The sequence below is a fragment of the Heteronotia binoei genome, chromosome 2 (genome assembly GCF_032191835.1).
Source record: "Heteronotia binoei isolate CCM8104 ecotype False Entrance Well chromosome 2, APGP_CSIRO_Hbin_v1, whole genome shotgun sequence".
Taxonomy (NCBI): domain Eukaryota; kingdom Metazoa; phylum Chordata; class Lepidosauria; order Squamata; family Gekkonidae; genus Heteronotia; species Heteronotia binoei.
In genome coordinates this window covers 42,866,791-42,881,881 of record NC_083224.1, presented here as the reverse complement: position 1 = coordinate 42,881,881, position 15,091 = coordinate 42,866,791, and the positions used below count along the sequence as shown (strand labels likewise).

At 45.3% G+C, this 15,091-nt stretch overlaps 1 long non-coding RNA gene across 1 annotated transcript in view; it reads right to left on the bottom strand.

Annotated features, from left to right (window-relative positions):
* The window catches only part of LOC132566145 (uncharacterized), a 282,585-nt gene that overhangs the window by 253,522 nt on the left and 13,972 nt on the right, over positions 1-15,091 (bottom strand). The window lies entirely within an intron of this gene.

The following is a 15,091-nucleotide window of genomic DNA, read 5'->3' as shown; positions in this document are numbered from 1 at the left end:
CCCCCCCCCCTCCTCACCTTGCTGTCACAGCTCTGTGGCAACAGCTGCTCACGGCTGTCTGTTTCAGTTTATACAGCGTTGCTTGATACTGAGAACAATCATTCACAGAAAAGAGCGTATGCTGAGCAGGCCTGTAGCCACAGGGGGGGCCTGTGGGGGCTCTGCCCCCTGACTTCCAGACAGGGCCCCCCAACTCCTGGAGGTCCTCTGGGGTGCAGCCTTCTCCCCCCGCCCTTTGCCATGGCTGAGATGGCAAAACGTCACCGGTGGCAGCCGGAGCCAGGAGAGCTGAGCAAGGGCACAGTGCACTGCAGCAGCAAAAGCAGCAGGTGGAGAGGAAGGAAGCGGAGGTATGGAAGGCGGAGGAAGCTGCATGGAATGGGCTGGGGGGTGGGGACGGACAGAGCTGCTGGCTGCAAAGCACCTGGGGGGAGGATAGGGAGGTGGAAGGAAACCCCCATGCTTGCATGCATGTTGCAGTCCCTTCTAGCCTCCAAAGTTTTAGGATTGGCTGCCTCGACTTGGCTACTTTAAGAGCCTCCAGGTTCTGCCCCCACCCCAGAAAGCTTCTGAGAAGCAGCAAGCCCCATAATGGATGGGAAAGGGTTTCCCCTGACTTTTTAAAAAGCCCCCCGACTTTTAAAATCAGGGACTTGATATTGTAAACTTGTCCCTTTCAACAGGGACCTTCCCAGGGAAATTGAAGGAGGCAGTGGTTTGTCCGCTTTTGAAAAAAACCATCATTAGACCCTGGGGTCTTGGCCAGCTACCGCCCAATTTTGAATTTACTGTTTCTGGGTAAGGTAGTTGAGAAAGCAGTGGCAGAGCAGTTACAGGTTTTCCTGGATGAGACATCCGCCTTGGACCCATTCCAGTCCAGCCTTCGCCCAGGCCATGGGACGGAGACTGTCCTAGTCGCTCTCACAGATGACCTAAGACGGCACTTGGATCAGGGCGGGTCAGTGCTGCTGATACTTCTTACAGTTAAAACAATTTTATTGGTAACGTATGGTAACAAATCTATTTCTTACATCTTAATAACTTCTTTTATCTACCCCATATATTACTTTCTACCCAACCCTCCCCCCGTTACTTGACCCCCGCTGGTGTTACTTACTTAAAATGCTAATATTTAAAGGTACCCTTAACTATTAAAACAAAAATTTATATTCTTCTTCTTTCTAAAACTTAATCATTATCAAAAATGGTCCAATGTCCTTTTATTTTCCACTCTTTTTCTACATATCTTCTAAACTTTTCCCACTCTTTCTTAAAAACTTCTAAATCATAGCCTTTTAATATTCTTGTTAATTTGTCCATTTCACTCCATGTCATAACTTTTATAATCCAATCCCATTTCTCTGGTATTTTTTCTTGCTTCCACAACTGCTCATATAATGTCCTAACAGCTGAAAGCAAGTACCAAATTACAGTTCTATCTTCTTTTGGAAATTTTTCCATTTGTAATCCCAACAGAAAAGTCTCTGCAACTTTCTTAAATTCATATCCCAAGATCTTAGAAATTTCTTGCTGAATCATCTGCCAATACTTTTTTGCCCTTTCACAAGTCCACCACATATGGTAGAAAGAACCTTCATGTTTTTTACATTTCCAACATCTTTCTGGCATCTTATTGTTCATGCGCTGCTGATACTTCTTGATCTGTCAGTAGCATTTGACACAGTCGATTACGACCTTATGACTCACCGCCTCGCTGTTGCTGGAGTTCGACGGGTGGCCTTACAATGGTTTTCCTTTCTCCGGGGACAGGGACAAAGGGTGGTGCTTGGCGAGCAGACTTCCTTGCAGCATCCACTTATATGTGGAGTGCCACAGGGAGCCATTCTCTCGTCAGTATTATTTAACATCTATATGTGCCCCCTTGCCCAGATTGCCCGAGGTTTTGGGCTGGGTTGCCCAAAATATGCTGATGACACCCAGCTCTATCTGTCGATGTGTGGCCGGCCTGTTGCCACCCCTGACCAGTTGTCCGAGGCATTGGGAGCCATGGCGGGGTGGTTACAACAGAGCCGGCTGAAGCTGAATCCAGCTAAGATGGAGGTCCTGTATCTAAGTCGGGGTGGGGTGGGTATGGGCATCCAGCTCCCAGCTTTGGACAATGCCAGACTAGTGTCAGCCCAACAGGTGAAGAGCTTGGGAGTGACCTTGGATGCCTCCCTTTCCATGGAGGCCCAGATCACGGTGGTTGCCAGGTCTGCCTTTTGTTATCTTTGGCAGATCAGGCAGCTAGCACCATATCTTTTCCCCCAGGACCCAGCTACAGTGATCCATGCAATGGTCACTTCCAGACTAGACTACTGTAACTCCTCTACGCTGCCTTACCCTTGAGATTGATCCAGAAACTGCAGCAGGTGCAGAATGAGGTGGCTCGCCTGCTGACTGCACCACCTTTACAGGTGGGCATTCAGCCGGCACTCCGCAGTCTGCACTGGCTGCCCATTGAGTACCGGATCCACTTCAAGGTTTTGGTTCTAATGTTTAAAGCCTTTTGCGGCCTGTGACCAACATACCTGTGGGACCGTCTCCTTCCATATATGCCCAGGAGGTCATTACGTTCAGCCTCCCAACATCTGTTGGCCATCCCTGGCCCAAGAGACGCCTGCCTTGTCTCAACTAGGGCCAAGGCTTTTTCGGTCCTGGCCCTGACCTGGTGGAATCAGCTCCCTACAGAGATCCGGGCCCTACCTGGCTTATTAGCCTTTCATAGGGCTTGTAAAACAGCTGTTCCGCCAGGCTTTTAGTTGAGGCTGTGGGCGTCTATTCTTGATCTGGTTGGCCTCCCCTATTGGCACTGTCACCTGTGTTACAAAATGGATTATCATCTGCCATCTCTATGAGATATCATGATGTGAGATGGCCAGGCTGGGCAATCTGTGATATGGTAAGCTTCTCTGAGTGCTGTTGAGCTGTCTGTTTTAAAAAAGTGTTTATTGTATTTTATTGTGTTATCATATGCTGTACTGTGCCCTGAGCCTACGGGGAATGGGCAGAATAGAAATATATTGACATAAATAAATAAAACAAAATCCTGTTTAAGGCCCTGATGCTGAGGCTGTTAAAAAGCATCGAACCCAAAGTGACTGAAATATTTCCTTTGTGGTGCTTGATTTATGATGGCCCATTCACACATGCAGACCACCACTTGCGATTGCAGTCATCATGTGACAATGTGTCTTCATCGGCAGTCTTCAAGTAATGGCTGGACAAACCCTTGTCAGGGAGGTTCTAGGCTGATCCTGCATTGAGCAGTGGGTTGGACTAGATGGCCTGTATGGCCCCTTCCAACTCTGTGATTCTAGGATCCAGCCCATGCACTGGTCTGTAACCTAACTTGCTTCATATACAGGGCTTTTTTTTTTGCAGGGAAAGCCCAGCAGAAACTCATTTGCATATTATGCCGCACTCCCTGACATCACCATTGTTTCATACAGGGGCTTTTTTGTAGAAAAAGCCCAGCTGGAACTCATTTGCATATTAGGCCCTGACACTAAGCCAGTTGGAACAGCGTTCCTGTGTGTTCCTGCTCAAAAAAAACTCCTGTTCCTATCTATTATTGGATGAGGTCCCATTGATTTTGATGTAACTGACATGGATATAATCGATTTCAGGGTTTTGTTCTCTCCAAGTCTCAGGCTACCCCATTAGAAAGTTGGGAGAGAATTGAGGGGTATTTTTTTTTTCCATTGCAGAACAGATACTACCAACACTAAGTGCTCCCACAAGAGAAACAGATGATTGTTTTGAAATTGGCTTGGCTGGTTGCCTCCAGTAAATATCACAAGATCCTGTAAAGACTGGATTATGTGTGTGTGTGATCTGGCACAGACATTTGAAGGAAAAAAGAAAGTAATCCCTACTGCATCCTAAAATGTGCCACAGTCATTCAGCTTCCTGACTATCTGCATAAAAAATCATTTATTTTGTTAGAGTGGAGACTGACAATATTTTAAGGAAGGTAACAGGATGTTCACACAGAGTTTGATCCTGGTCCACAATCTGCTTCATACCCTTGTGAACAAACTGAACTCTTGATATAACCATCACTCTTTCTAACTCTTAAATCTTAGGTAGTCAGCCTTTTAAAAATAAGCATTTTAAAGTTGCATATTTAAAATGCAACTGTATGCATGCATTTTAAAAACATTTGCAAAAAGGCCCCAGGGATTGGGGTTGGGGAAGAGCATTTCTGAAGGTTCCTGAAGGCGGCGGCAGCAGCAGTGAATAGTTGTCCTCCACAGCTGACTTTTCTTTCATTTGACTTAAACCATGCTGAAAATTTGCACAACTGGTTTCGCAAAGGTTTCTCTAGAACAGAAAAGGGCACATTTGCATTGAATGTGGTAAGTGCATTTGCATGCACCCCTCGCTGATCTTCAAGAGCTGTCTCCAGGGGGGTTTTTTAAGCAAGTTCTGCTGGCTTGGTGTCATGCGTGTGGACTAATATGCAAATGAGTTTCTGCTGGGCTTTTTCTACAAAAAAACCCTATGTGAAACAATGGTGACTTCAGGGGGTGAGGCCTAATATGCAAATGAGCTCCTGCTGAGCTTTTTCTACAAAAAAGCCCTGCCTGTTTCTGTTTTTTATCCTTAAAGAGATATAAACTTCTGCACTAACTTATGTGGACAAAAGTTGAGCACACAAAGTTGACTTCTTCTGAGGCAGATCACTGGTCTATCAAAGTCAGCACTGCCTATCCTGACTGATAGCAGCTCTAGGGATCTCAGGTAGACATCTTTCATATCACCTACTCTCTGATCCTTTTACCTGGAAAAAACAGATTTAATCAGGGATGTTCTATATGTAATGCTCTGTCATTGAGCCACAATCCCAACTCTGATTTTTGCTGTTTTTGTCCTTGTCCACCCTTTTTTCTTGATTACCAGAACCACTGTGCTTGCTTAGGGTGAATGCATTCCATTGCACTCATTCACCTGATTAATTTCATCTACTGATTTCACCCAAACTGATCATACTGTCTTACTTGCAAATGAACTCTAATATCAGCAAAGTTGATAAGTTTCAATATAAGCTATTAGGAATACATACAGCCCTTTCATATTAGGCCACACACCCCTGATGTAGCCAATCCTCCTGGAGCTTACAGTAAGCCCTGTACAAAGAGCCCTGTAAACTCTTGGAGGATTGGCTACATAAGAGGGGTGTGGCCTAATATGCAATGGAGTTCCTGCTACAAAAAAAGCCCTGTCTATACCTATCACTAACACATATACAAAATATTTGAAGGTGAGGGATAAAAAAGTTGGCTGAACACTTCAGTACTGTAACACAAACCATGTCTCTTCCCTCTAGTCTGAGATTATCTTTGCACCTATGTTTTCAAAGGACAGCATTTCCAGTACCATCCTAAACAGAGTTACACCTTTGTAGGCCCACAAAACATTGTAACTCTATTGCACTGTCAATTCTGTACCACACTGTCATTTCAGAAGCAAGCTGCTATTGTTTATCTTTGCCTTGCCTTCATGTTGAACATATGAACATACGAAGCTGCCTTATATCGAATCAGACCTTTGGTCCATCAAAGTCAGTATTGTCTTCTCAGACTGGCAGCAGCTCTCCAGGGTCTCAAGCTGAGGTTTTTCACGCCTATTTGCCTGGACCCTTTTTTGGAGATGCCAGGGATTGAACCTGGGACCTTCTGCTTCCCAAACAGATGCTCTACCACTGAGCCACTGTCCCTCCCATGTTAAAAGAAAAGGATATCCCCTAATTCCTTCCAATAATAAATATGTGAAAGATTGCCTTAGAAAAAACACTGTGCCCAATTAATTTTTGTCTTAAAGGACAGAAGTAGTTAGTCGGCTCTAGAATGTCTGTACTGTCTTCTTGTTGCTGCGTCCTGAATCTGCTATGGATATTGCGATCATAATTTAATAATGGATTGTGCATCATTGCTTAAGTGTAATGATGCTGCCAATGTTCCTAATTACCTTGTTCAGAAGATGAATTTCTCCAGCTCATAATGTTCTGATGCATTATGAATCAAGCATCATTTTCTTAAGAGGTCCCTTAAACTTGATAAAACTCTTGCTGAATTACTTGATTGCTATGAATCTGTCTGAATTATAAAACATTGTAGGCTCATGCACAGAAAATTCTGCAGTTTTCACCTCTGACTTTTGATTTAACTCTCACTGATCATTGTGAAATTACAAAACCAGATCCCACCCAGAAACTCTTTGTTCAGTGTCTTCTCTGTTCAAATCTATCCTCATGTTTCTTATGTGATTGCAGCCCTCTGCCAGAATCTTACTTCTGCTTTTGTTCCTCCAGTGTGTTGGTGTTGATGGTGAGTGTGTGTACTGAATTTTCAAGTAGCTCTACTCTGTTGGGAGCTACAGTTCCCAGGGGGCAAAAACACATGCACATGAAACCATAGACACACCCAATATTATGAGCTGCCATGGAGCTCTTGGGCAACAGACAAACTTATCCCCAACTTTCTCCAACAAAGCTTGCCAATAGTGAACCAATTCCTCATCAAGCTGAGAAGAGTTTACCTTTCCTAGACAAATATGAACTATGGTGCAGAACCCCCATTGGCCATTCTAGCACAAATATTCCAAGAGCCCTAGAATTGCTGTGCCAAGTGCAAAGAAGACAGATTATACAAAGACACCCAGGGATCCTTGCTGTATATGAACTGACTCTGTACTACCGCCAACTGTCCTAGTGATAGCCATTTTGCTAGTAAAAAACAAAGTGTCCATCTCTCCTTACATGAACCCATATGCCTGTTATGTCCCTCTAATAAGCCCTTGGCTGCTACTTCTCTCTCCCACTCAATGAGGATGTGAATCTCCACTGCCTGAGCCCATGCCAGTTGTGGAATGGTCTGCCAAAGGAACTAAGAATGGCTCTGTCATTGCCAACCCTTTCAAAGAAGTGCAAGGAAGTGTTATTGACAGGACTTTACAAGACATAGTTTGGGGAAGGTGCCTAGAGAACTGGAGTCTGTGGTGTAGCATGGATGGATTAAATGGAATTTTTAGAGTGGATTAAATGGAATGTTACTCTTATCAGGATAGCAAAATGGACTCTAAGGGTTTTTAAAGTATATGGTTTGCCCTGACCTGGCTAGCCCATGCAAGCCCTATCTCATCAACTCCCAGAAGCAAAGTAGGGCCAACCCTGGCCAGTATGTGGATGGGAGACCTCCAAAGAATAGCAGAGTTGGAAGGCAGAGGCAGGCTATCAAGCCACTGCTCTGAATGTCCTCCATGCTCCAGCAGGAGTCACCAGAGGTCGCCATGACTTCCAGGCACAGGGGGCATGTTCATACATGCAATACAATAATATCCCTCCAAAAGGTATATGGTTTTATGTCTTAATCTGTTTTGTTCTGTATGACAATTTTGGTGATGGAAGAATGCATTAACTTCCCACTCCCTTCAGTTGTAGCCCCCCCTCAAAAAAATGGTAAGACATGGAGAAAAGGTGGCATAGCTTGCAGAAAGTACCAAAAAGCCAAGTCTGAAATCAGCATACAGTCAGTAACAGTTTGTGCCACTGGACTCCCTGCCGAGCTCAGGAAGTGAAAGGAAACTGCTGCAATTTTGTGAAAAAGAACAAGAAAGGAAGGAGGCCAAAACCACAACCGAGAGAACAGCCAATGGCCCATACCTAAGATTTTATCAGGACTGTTCACTCACTAAAGTGTCCCCCAGAGGAATTGGCTCCTGCCTCATTAGATTTCATAGCAGCTCCAGGGAAAGCAGCATGGGAACCAGGCAGTGTTTCTGTTGAAGAGTCCTCTCTCTAGGCAGGACCAGAACTGATGGATTAGCACGTTTGCGGGTACCAAAGACAAGGGCTGGCCAGATTGATTCCATGTGTAAACTGCAGATCAATAAACTGTCAGTGGTTCGTGTAAACAGATCATGCTGTACTCCAGTGGTTGGCATGCATGATGGACCATAACAGCTGGGTTTGAGGTGATATCTATTCTTATCTCCCTTCATCTATTATTATTATTATTATTATTATTATTATTATTATTATTATTATTATTATTATTTTAATTGTTGTTTTTGTGATCCATTCCACAGGCGACTGCTTATGGCCATGTCTGGACATCTCCTCTGAAATCCTCTTAGAACAGTTATAATTCCTGTGAGAGGATCACAGGGTTTGCTGCATTCGCTCTTCCCTCCAAAAATGCAAGGAGGTCAAGTTTTCTGCTCCTTCCAAGATACCCCCCTCTGCTCATTCATCCTTCTTGCAACTGGCCAACAATATCCTCACAGATAAGCATACAAACCATCACCAACTTCAACCCACAACAACAAGAAGTTTGCCTCCCTGAGATATATACCTGCAATCCACTTGGCAACAAAGTCACTTATCAGCTGGATGCAGGGTCAGTTCGCCCACTAGGCAAACTAGGCAGTTGCATAGGGCGCCAGCAGGGTGGGGTCTCTGAATTCGGCCTTCCCCCTCCCCCACAGGCAAAGACTAGTTTGCCCCCCCCCCCCCCCCGCGCCTCCTTCTCCTCCCCTTCCTCACCCCAGGTCAATTTCAATGTCAGGAAGGGTGATTGAGCGCCACTCCTGGCTGTGTGAAGGCACCCCCCCTCGCCGATTAGCTGATCGGGGTGGTAAAACTGCGCTGCGTGCTCACTCAGTGCCTGGGCAGGCCAGCGGCAGCTCGAACGAACCGCATCTGGAAAGGGTGCCGTGGCTGCTTCCTCTGCACTTCCTTCTCATCCAGAATGATGGGATGACCGCAATGAGTCAATGGAGTCAAGGCATCTCAGTAGTTCTGCTATAGCACTAAGTGCTATATTGGTTTAGTGCTATAACACTCAACTTACAACATTCCAAAACAGTTCGAGGAAAATCATGCCAGGTGGGTAGGAAGCGGCAGTGTTTGAAATTACGATAGCACTTTAGAGATAGCTCATTAATGGAAGGAAATTCACTGTATGAAACTCCCATCACTTTACTTAAAACTGGGCCAACAACTAATAACATACCATTTAGAATGGTAATGTGAAAGGGGCCATTGTCCTAAACTTGACTGGAAATGGGCTGCTTTAAATATGGGGGAAAGACAGGAATTGTATGTAGTTTAGCCTTGGCTTGAAGCAGGAATGCATGACTTGAGGCTACCCCTAAAGAACTACATGGGACTGCGAATGCCCAGGCCTTAAAGCCTTTTTCCAAAACAGAAAGGATGTGAAATGTCAGGCCCCATAACTGACCGGCAGAATGAATTGACCAGGCCTGGTATAAATATGATAAATCTAGCCTTGTGCGTTTGCTGGCCAACACAGTGGTGCCTTCAGCTTTCTGTCCTTCATGTTCCAGGTTCTCCAGGTAAATTAAATGACCCCGAGGTGGAGATTGCACCCTCCATGGCTAGAATAAGGTAAGGCCCAGGCCCCGACACAGACTGAGGAAAAATGTCTGATGGGCAACTTACTAGGACTAGATGTGTCTTCTCGAATGAGTCAGTTCTGGGCTCCCTTGCCCTGACTCCTCTGTCAGAGGACAGCTGCTGATAACTAATTTCCCAAACATAGCAGAGGTCTGATTCTGTGATGCTGGGAGAAGGGGCTTCAGCCTCCCTTCCATGCTATTTTCCCACCCTGAAACAACTCAAGGGAGAGTATTATTTCCCCCATGGAGGTGGGGTAGGCTTGCCAATCCCCAAGTCCCAGCGGGGGTTCTTCCGCTTTCCCAGGCTCCTTCCTGCCCCCGGTCAGCTGGCTGGTGGGGGGAAGCCCCACCCCCCACAGCCACCATGTGACTTTCCACCTCTGGAGGCCTCAGTCTCCGACTGGAAAGGCTTCCTCTTGGGATGGTGTGTCTGTGCTGCTTTGAAGAAGTTGGCAGCAACTTGTGAGTAGAGATGCCAATTCCCCGCTTCAGAGTCGCCAGAAACGGGTGGGGGGGGAGGAAATGTCTGCTGGGCACTTCATTATTCCCTATGGAGATAGATTCTCATAGGGTATAATGGGGAATTGATCTGGAGGTATTGGGGGCTCTGGGGGGGGGGGGTTGAGGTAGAGGCACCAAATTTTCAGTATAGCATCTAGTGCCTCTCCCCAAAATACCCCCCAAGTTTCAAAACGATTGGACCAGGGGGTTTAATTCTATGAGCCCCAAAAGAAGGTGCCCCTATCCTTCATTATTTCCTATGAAAGGAAGGCATTTAAAAAGGTGTACGGTCCCTTTAAATGTGATGCCCAGAACTCCCTTGGAGTTCGATTATGCTTGTCACACCCTTGCTCCTGGCTCCGCCCCCAAAGTCTCCTGGCTCCACCCCCAAAGTCCCACAGATATTTCTTGAATTGGACTTGGCAACCCTAAGGGGGGGGGGGCTGCATGTGTGGCCCATCTGTGTATATCCAGTTTGACCCTAGGACCGCATTCAGATATTGCAGCAAATTAATTTGTCCACAACGAACATAAACATGGCTGGTTTGCTCTGCTCTTGTGTTCCCCTCCCTCCTTCCCTGCTGAAAAAAAGTGGCTGAAAACCTCCTGGACTTGGAAACCTTCAATCAGATTCCAGTTTGCTGTGGCATTTGAAAGAAGGGACCCGGGCAAATGGTAGGAATACCAGCATCCAGGAGTGACCTTGGGGTCCCCCAGAATTACAGGTCATCTCTGGACTGCAGAGATCAGTTTGACTGGAGAAAATGGAAGCTTTGAAGGGTAGACTCTATGGTATTGTACCCCACTGGGGTCCCTGTCCTCCTCAGGCTCCATCCCAAAATCTCCAGGAGTTTCCCAACCTGGATCTAGAAAGTCTACCCTCTCTTTCCCTACCAGTGGCTGGGGGACCTGGGAACCCAAGCAAATGGGAGACTTTTCCTCTCCACAGATTGGAGTTATACTCTAGCAGTTCCAGTTTGTGGGGAGGAAAAAAATGCTGCCTTGCTGAAACAACTGCATTCTGACATCACAGGAAACTGGATTCTGATTGAAGGTTTCCCAAAGCTTTCAATTATGCTTTGCATGTGAAGGGACAAAAGGTGGAAAAGAAGGAAGGATTTGAGCCCACAACAGGCAAACGCTAGCCTAACTCATTGCTAGTGTGTTATTGATCCAATGGACTCTATCATGTGGCGATCACACACTCCATGGCTGGAATAAGGTACGGCCTGGCTTGGCCCCAACACAAACTGAAGGAAAATGTCTGAGCTCACTTGCAGGGGAGGGCAGGATAGAAATGCAACAAAGGAGGAGGAGGAAGAAGAAGAGAAGGAGGAGATTGGATTTATACCCCGCTCTTACTACCTGAAGGAGTCTCAGAGTAGCTTACAATCTCCTTTCCCTTCCCCTCCCCACAACAGACACCCTGTGAGGTAAGTGGAGATGAGAGAGCTCTCCCAGAACTGCTCTTAAGCAGAACAGCTCTGTGAAAACTTGTTACTGGCCCAAGGTCACATCAGCAGGTACATGTGGAAGAGTGGGAAATCAAACCCAGATAAGAGTCTGTGCACCTAACCACTACATCAAACTGGCTCTCTGGGAGAGCTGAGTTGAAATTCTCATTCTGAAGATTCCTATGCTGAAGACTAAAGACCCTGGTGGGGTGGTCTTGGGGAAAAGTTAGCGTATTTTCCCTCAGGATACTCCCATTCTCACTTGCCATATCCACAGGCTAGAGTGCTAAACCCAGGTGTTAAGAACAATAGTTTTCTTGCTGTGGTTACGGTGTCCAAACATACAACTTTGCCAGGATAACATCATATTTTCTAAACTCTAAGTTAAGGTACTTGAGAATAATATTTGCATTGACTGTGGGGAAGGGGAATGGATGCTTTGAAGTCAGATTTCCCAAATTATTTGGAAGGACATAGTGGTTACAAAGTTGTTTCTTGCACTATTTCCACAATGTGAAGCAACTTTCAGTCTGTGTAGTCTCTTAATATGTTGTATTGATTTTCAGCGTTTGAAAAATTGGAAGGTATGTTGAATATCATATCTGAGATGTAATTAGGATTACTGTCCAGTGGCACGGTCTTGACAGACTGGCTACAGAATCCAATTAAGTTGTCTTGATTTCTCAGGCCGACCTGCCAATTCCAAATGCAGAGGAATTTTATTCCAGTCCTTGTGTCAATTATTCTCTTACACAACTGGCCACAGGAAGAAAGTCCAACTGTTGAATACCATGGAAAATGTAACATCAGGATTTAATTATGCAAAAAACTGGAACTGAATGCAAGATATAGAACACATTTGAGGCATATGCTTTAAGGAAGGGAAGCCATACATATTTCTGAAATAAAGCACTATTATACAAGACCCTGGATCTTCATGTAGGGTTGCCAATCCCCAGCTGGGGACAGAGGATCCCCTGGTTTGGAGGCCATTCCCTCGCTTCAGGGTTATCAGAAAGTGGGGGGTGGGGGGAGGGAAATGTCTGCTGGGCATGCCATTATACCCATAGGGTATGATTGAGAATCAATCCGTGAGCATCTGCAGCTCTGAGGGGGGCTGTTTTTTTTTAGGTAGAGGCACCAAATTTGCAGCATAGCATCTGGTGCCTCTCCTCAAAACACCCCCTAAGTTTCAGAAAGATTGGACCAGGGGGTCCAATTCTATGAGCCCCCAAAGAAGGTGCCCCTATCCTTATTTCCGAATGGAGGGAAGGCATTTAAAAGGTTTTCAGTCCCTTTAAATGCAATTGCCAGAACTCCCTTTGGAATTCAATAATGCTTGTCACAACCTTGCTCCTGACCCCACCCACAAAGTCCCCAGATATTTCTTGAGTTGAAACAGGCAACACTAATCTTCAGAGAGGAGAATGGGTAAAAATAAATCTACCTCTTTTCTTGCTCTCATTTTCAAATATTGTGAGATTTGCTTCTTCTCATTTCCCTTAATGTACTCACCTCCCTAGAAAAGAAGAAATTACTATCTAGTAAATTTTATCTCACCCTTCCTCCACGAAGCTGATGGCAGCATATATGCCCTACCTTCCCCATTTGGTTATGCTGAGTGAGCTTCATTGCAGAATGGGAATTTGAACCCAGGTCTCACAGATTGCTGTTGTTATGAATTGTCACAGTCAGACACAGTCTGGCGATGAGATGCAATTCCAGGAGATCCCCAGGTCCCACCTGGAGGTCAGCATCCCTACCTGAGACTTGCAGCTGCTTAACGGAGGGGATCTTGTTCTCTGTCCCTCTTCTTTAGGGTAGTAATGGCAGCTGCTAGAATCAGAAGAAGGGGTTGGGTCACAGTTGGTTAGCCAGGCTGATGGCAAAGGCCTTGTCCTCCTCTCTATTTCTTTTTGCAGGGTGGCTTTAAATGGAGAACATATTCATAGAATCATGGAATCATAGAGTTGGAAGGGACCTCCAAGGTCATTTAGTCCAAGCCCCTGCACAATGCAGGAACTTCACAAGTACCTCCCACACACACACACATCCCCAGTGACCCCTGCTCCACGCCAATTCCATGTAATTTAGTGTTGGTGAAAAAAACACATTCAAATACTAGTTTCTTTATTCAAATGTGTGTAAAATAAATATTGGTCTCCTCTACTGGCGGTCCTTTGCTCACTCCCTGCAAAGGGTTGCCAGGTCTGTGTTGGAAAATACTTGGAGGCTTTGGGGGAGGATCCAGGAGAGGGTGGGGTTTGGGGAGGGGCCTCAGCATGGTGCCGTGCCAGAGTCCACCCTTCAAAGCAGCCATTTTCTCCAGGGGAGCTGATCTCTGCCAGCTGGAAATCAGTTGTAAAAGTGGGAGATCTCTATGCCCCAACTGGAGGCTGGCAACCCTATTTAATCTGGCTTCAGTATGCTATGAGATATATAGGAATAACGGAAGAGCAAACATTTTTGAAGCAAACACACACAGAGAGAGATTGCCTTAAGGAAAGGCTTATTGTGTACTTCCTGCTATATAATCTGGATGCTGGTCTCATGTCATGTAAATACAAACTGGTGGAATGGAGCCATGGCATCCCTATTCTGCCCCGAAGATCAGTGGGTGACTTTGGATCAGCTGAACACTCTCAGCCTTATCTACCTTACAGTGTTGTTGTAAGCATTAACATCAGGATGACAGAACCATGTTCCTCAGCCTGAGCTCCAAGGCACAAGGGCAAGATTAAAACAAAAACAAACATGCAAGACAGATGGGATATATTTGCTATAATAATGTACTGGATTCCTTGTAGTTAGCTGTTTATGGACAGCCAGAAAGAACTGAGGGGTAAAACAAAGAGAAGAAATTCCATGTTGCTAGCCAGGAAGCCAATAATAAATAATAAGTCAGCCAAAGACAGGAAAGAATTCATAATCTAAGCCCACAGGAATGATTATTGTGGTATCAGTATATCCATCTGCTCATCATTCATTGTTGTGAAGCGTGCCTTTTAACAGCTAGCTCAGATCCTGGGTAAGAATTGGTTTATTATACTATGGTACACTACATAGTCATTCAAGGCCCAGACAATAATGATCCTTGCTGTCAGATAAACATCATTCTTTGATACTCTGCCTAATACCATTAAGAGGCTGTAGTGCAGCATGGGGGGGGGGGTGAGAGAGGGCTGTTCTGCAAAACATTATAGGCATACTGTCATCTGAGTAGAAATGTTTTGTCTTTCTCTCATGATTTAAGAGAACGAAAGTTACTGATCGTTGCGATCCCCACAGGGTTTTGTGGAGAATAGGAATTGTGGAGCATGCTCTAATCATAGCATGATTCTGACTACCTGGAAAACCTTGTTTTCAGAACGATGATTCAATCCTGTTCCTCTTGTAAATTATTTATGGCAGGGCTGTATCGTGAATGCTGGGTGTTGTTAAAACTTCCATGCTCATCACAGCCAAGGAAACATTCCCAGGTGCTCTGTTCATGAAGATTTTTTGGATGAAGTAGTAGATCATTGAAGAAGCCATGTCTATAGTAGAAGTTAAGAAAAGTCCTACTGTTCCCTTTAGTCCAGAATCTTTTATCTCCTAATAGTGGCCATCCAGATGCCTTGGAAGGCGCAGAGTCTAAAGTCTCTCCCTACTGTGGCCCACAGCCACTGGCCATCAGAGGTTCACTGCCTTTAAAATGGAGGTTAAATTTAGCC